Source organism: Notechis scutatus, chromosome Z, assembly GCF_049901735.1.
Source record: "Notechis scutatus isolate UNSWTSFEM ecotype Mainland chromosome Z, rNotScu1.2, whole genome shotgun sequence".
Taxonomy (NCBI): Eukaryota; Metazoa; Chordata; class Lepidosauria; order Squamata; family Elapidae; genus Notechis; species Notechis scutatus.
In genome coordinates this window covers 124,781,672-124,787,671 of record NC_142025.1, presented here as the reverse complement: position 1 = coordinate 124,787,671, position 6,000 = coordinate 124,781,672, and positions in this window count along the sequence as shown.

The window sequence follows — 6,000 nt, the reverse complement described above, 5'->3', positions numbered from 1 at the left end:
TACGCTGTAAACGATAGTCTGTAACACGATGTTCGAAAGCATGCTGGATTATTGAAAGAGAGCAAAACTCGCTGAATTAAAACACTTTAATTACAATCAATATGTCTCTGAATAAGATTGTTTTCCAATTGTTTCCCAAAGTTCTTCAAGTTGAGTAGTAGTAAAAATACAATCCAGAAATTTGGGTTAACCAATCCAATCTGTCCTTTACTTTTAAAGTTACTTCTAACTGCAATATCTTTTTTTTTCTTTACTAAATCTGATAGTCACTCCCGATCGTTAATCGCAGCTAATTTCCTCCTTTGAGTCCCACTTTCCAAGGAAAATTCCACTGCAGAAATTGGAGTGATTCTTACCAAGACTAAGCATGCTGTTACAAGATCTTTCCTTTCTTTTTCACTTCAGTGTCAGCTGCCTTCCTGGCTTCGATTCAGCCATGCTGGAGGTTCTCTTTTTAGTTTGGATGGAGGGGTTTTCTTCGGGTCTGTCTAGGAATTTCTATTCTCCTTGCGACCACCGAAGCATCCCTCTGCCTTTAACTGAACTTGCTGAAAACAACTTCACGTCCTCCTTTTTCTGGAGATAAACCACAATTTCAGAAACCAGAAATATAGTCCTGGTTCACAGTTCACCGATAATGGTCTCAGGAATAGCAAGCTCCTGGGTAACGAATGTTTTTTTTAGATGTAGGGACTTTTTATAGAAGATAGCAACACCACCTCCTCTACGGATTTCATGATCTGATCAGTAAACATGATAGTCTCTTACTGTGGTTATGGAGTCAGAGAGAGATGCGTTGAGCCATATTTCACAGACAAATATAATGTTGAAATTAGCTGTATTTAGTAAGAGGAGAAATTCAGGTATTTTATTTACAAGGCTTCTTGCATTGAGTAGCTTGCATTTAAGGCCAGTTGTGGTTGGAATTGAGGTAGTTAGGGGCATGCGTGCCTAGTTTTGAGTGATGTTGGATTGGATGGGATGGGGTTGGATGCGGAGTTGTGGGTTGTATTACTTTCTTTTGATGCAATCAGCTCTGTAGTCAATGTACAGGTCTTTTTCTCCATTGTCTAGATTTTTTTTGAGTTCTGTGTGGACTTCATGGGAGTGGATTCTTTGTAGTATGGATAAGTCTGGTCTTGAGCGAAGTTTTTTGTGGTTGGGATTGGTTTTTGCAATGGCGTTTATTGTATGAATGAATATGCATTTGCTGGACTCATTTTTGCATACAACTCTACAAAATCTTGGGTCCACAGAGCCGTCATTGTATTTGTACCCAGGGCCATCTCTGGTTATTTCAATGATATCTTCAGGAGAGATGTTTGTTGTATTTGAATTGCTTATGATATCACAAACTTTGGTGATGTCATCTGATTCGTTGGTGTCTTCAAGACCAAATAAGATGGCATTTGGACGTTTCTGTTCACGTTCCATGGTGTCTCTGATGAGTAAGGAGATATTATTTGTGGAATTATTTGAAGGAATAGTAATTGTTTGTGGCTGTGGTTTGGTGGTTATTTTTGATTGTTGTGATTGTAGTTGTGATTGTAGTTGAGGTAGTGGTTGTGGTTGTTGTGGGATTTGATTTTGAGCTGATAGGTACTCACTTATCTATTCTGTATTTTTTTTCAAGAGAGATTAGGCTTGCTTGTATACTTGTTTCAAAACGTGTTGCTAAGCGTTCTTCTATTGAGTGAATGAGTGATTCTATGCTTTCAACTCTGTAATTGGTTAATTGTAATTAAATGTGGTTAATTGTCCTCACTGTTAGGAAGTTTCTCCTTAATTCCAGGTCGCTTCTCTCCTTGATTAGTTTCCATCCATTATTTCTTTTTTCTTTTTGCAATAATTTTTTTATTTTTATGTTTTAAAAAGCATCTCTTTGGGTGAACAATGTGGTTCCAGGTTTTTACATTTCAATACAGACATGACCATGTTTATGTATTCAGCTTTCATATTCAATTTTATATCATATTATTACTTATTCCATTGTCTTTAAATATACTCATATATTATTATATTCATTACACTCATTTTATCCAATTTCAATTCATATTGTATCTTATTTCATTTTTCTTTAAATATTCTCATGCTTTATTTTACAGTATTATCTAAATTCTTGTTTCATTTCTATACTCATTGCACATATTTACTTTTATCTGTCACATTTGCAACTTTATCACATATTATTGTTCCATTCATTGTTCAATAAATTTAATCCTTATTCTAATTATCCAAAAGTCATTCCTTGTCAATTTGAGTTTGCCATCCCTTTACTTATGCATCCCCCATTTTATTCCCTTTAACTCATTATAAAAGTTTACCATAATATAGTCATTTTTAATTCTATATTAATAACAATAATCTCCTAACTACTCCATATCACATGCATATATATATAAATTCAGATTCCACATGGTGTTCTCTTTTCTCAATTACATTCTAAATCATCTATTTATTTCAAAGGTATTAATCTATTCACTTAATTTTGAGAGCTGATAATAGTCTTTCCATTGCAATTTTCATACTTCATTTTAACTTTATTCATTGCTTTGTTATCCATTATTTCTTATCCTACCCCCTGGTGCTTTGGAAAATAAATTCCCCCCTCTTTGTGGAAGCCTTTCAAATACTGGAATAGTGCTATACCCTAGTCCTTCTTTTCTCTAGACTGGCCATACCCAATTCTTGCAACCATTTTTCATATGTTTTTGTTGCCAGGAACTTAATCAGAGTTTAAGAGTTTGTGGGAATGGAGGAGACATGGAAAAATACTTTTGAGGCTAAATCTAAACTGAGGACCCTATACAAATTAGTTATCTTTCGAGGATTTTGAAAGCCTCTGGTAAATATTACTGCTGTTTTCTCTTCATGTAGGTGGTGGTGCATGGTGGCACACTGGTTAGAATGCAGTACTGCAGGCTGCTGCTGACTGCCAGCTGATTGCAATTTGGAACTTCACCAATCTCACCAGGCTCAAGGTTGACTCAGCTTTCCATCCTTCAAAGATAGTTTAAAATGAGGAGCCAGATTGTTGGGGGCAATATGCTGACTCTGTAAACTGCTTAGAGAGGGTTGTAAAGCCCTGTAAAGTGGTATATAAATCTAAGAGCTATTGCTATGATCACTTACCATTAGCTCCACTCCTTCACTGAAGGCACAACCGTCAACTGCAAATGAGGAATCAATCTGAGGCTGCCTTGCATAAGATGATTGGCCCAAATGAGCTCAGTCTCAGCTACAAGCAATGTCCAATGAAGTCAACCCAATGAAAAAAATATTTTAGTGCTATGAGATTGGGCTGTTCTGACAAATAATGAATAATTTTTACAGTAAGTAGAATCATATTATGCAACATGAAGCAAAGTAGCAGCATGAGCAGAGCTTTTTGCATGGAAGAAAAATAATCACACATTTAAAGCATCTGTTGGAAAACCTGGTCGAACACTCGTCATTCCATTGAAACATTATAAATTCTCATTAACATTTGAAAAATAAAAGAATGTAGGAGAGGGTTCCTGGAGTCCATCAACATCAGTTGGAAGAGTGAATACTTTGAATAAATAGCAACAAGAATTCCCTGGATTGGAGTGAGGTGATTAGCTACCACCCCTGGGTTAAGGAGACAAACTAAATAGGGAAATCAAACCCAGGAATGTCTCCAGTTGACTTTAGTGTCATGTGAATTCACAAAAAATAATTTTGCCTGGTGGAAAACCACCCTGGTTTCATTCTTCACTTACAATAAAATATTAGCTGCAAAGTATACAATATATTCACATCAATGGATGAAGAAAGAAGTAACATGAAAGTTGTAATACAGAGTATTATGACAAGCAGAAAACATCACCCAGTTATATTTGAAACTTATAGGACACAGCAGTGTTAAAACTTTACATATTAAAAGAAGGACAGCCATTGGTTTGGCCCTGTCAAAGGAACCATCACTAAATAATAAAGATTTGAAAAAGGACAGCAGATATCCGAACAGTTTAGCCAAATAATATAAAACAGATATATGGATGGTATTAGTGGTGGAATTCAATTTTTTTTACTACTGGTTTTGTGGTGTGGCTTGGTGGATGTAGCTTGGTGGGCATGGCAGGGGAAAGATATTGTAAAATCTCCATTCCCTCCCCACCCCACTAACCTGCTTTCCAGCTCCGTTCTCCTGTGCAGGGCAACAAAAGAAGACCCAGCCAATCAGCTGGGACTCGGAAGGCAGAGAAGAGATGCGGGCAGGGCTAGTCTGAGGTGATATTTTCCAGTTCTCCAAACTACTCAAAATTTCCGCTACTGGTTCTCCGGAACCAGTCAGAAACTGCTGAACACTACCTCTGCTCCACACCCCACTAACCTGCTTTCCAGCTCCATTCTCCTGTGCAGGGCAACAAAAAAAGACCCAGCTGATCAACTGGTATTTGGGAGGCAGAGAATAGATGGGGGCGGGGCCAGTAAGAGGTGGTATTTGCTGGTTCTCCAAACTACTCAAAATTTCCGCCACCGGTTCTCTGAACTACTCAAATGTTCACTACCGGTTCTCCAGAACCTGCTGAATACCACCTCTGGATGGTATCCAGGATATGGATAGATGTATTCTAAATGTGGAAAGTAAAATTGTGTGGCTAAATCTTAGTGTTTTCCCTGCAGGCACAGAGTCCACTTTTTGAATCAACAAATGCCATCTTGTGCTATCAAATGCAGCATTTGGGTCTAACTGGGAATTTTTTGTGTTCACATTTATTGTTATCTTGCCCCTTTTGCTCTGGCCTTCCACGTAGGCACTTGCCATCTATACTAAAGTGGAAGGTGATGTGCATGACAGGGGTGCTGCTCATATAAATTGGCCCTATCATTCTAGGCCAGGGTGTCAAACTCATGGTCCATGGGCCGGACCTGGCCCATGGGATGCTTAGAACTGATCTGCAGGGCTGCCCTGGAAACAGCAAAGGACCAGCTCAAAGTGCCTCTGTTAGCACGCCCCTCCTGAGCTTCATTTTCTCTGGCAGAGGGCTAGCAAAACAAACTAAAAGCAAAAGAAAACAAATGGAGAAATGTTTCCCCTTTTGCATTTGAGCATCCAAGAAGGGACAGGAAAGAAGAAAGGGAAAGACAAAGAAAAAGAAGGAAAGGTGGGAAGAGAGCAAAGGAGGAAAAATAAGGAAAGAGTGGAAGGAAGAAGAAAGGAAAATGAAGAGGGAAGGAAAAAGAAGAAAAGGAAGGAAAGAAGGAAGAAAGGAGATTATAATGAGAGGGAGGGAAGACCTGAGGGAAGTCCTGCCTTAGCACTTGGCCACCACAGGTGCCCCCAACACAAGTGATGTTGAGCTGGCCATACCCAGCCTGGCCACACACCCCTGCACCCCGCCAAGGCCAAACACAACCCTGATGTGACTCTCAATGAAATTGAGTTTGATACCCCTATTCTAGGCATTTCTCTTTACATTTTTTCTGATATTGGCATAGTGCCCATTTGCTTCCAAACTGTGTTGTTGCTAATGTGGTCAAGGAGAGAAACACCTAATGACCAACGAAGAAGAAAAGTTTGTGCATCCCTCATTATTTTTTCATGGCTTCCACTCCGATTTATTGCCGAGTGGTTTAAAGAGACAAACGAAATAAAAATGTAACCAGGCCTTATGTGGTATAGTGATTTGGCTTGTTTCTTTCTTCCTCTGTTTATACTACATTCTCCTTCCTCAGCCATTGCTTCATTCTCCTCAGGTCCCTACTCACAGTTTCCTTCACTTATAGATCTTTAAACAGATCACTGGATTGAGAAACGGAGTGACTGCAATGTAGAAATGAGTAACTATTTTATTACTTGTGAATGATATATCAGAACACAAATGGTCACTCCCTAATTTCCCAAGTGACACACCTTTATTCTTTTTCTGGAATTACATTAACTATCTCCAAGAAAACTCATTCATCATTCTCGTTGTTTTTATTTTCATTAAAAAATGCATGGAATTAAAATCACAAAGCTGAAGGGACCTT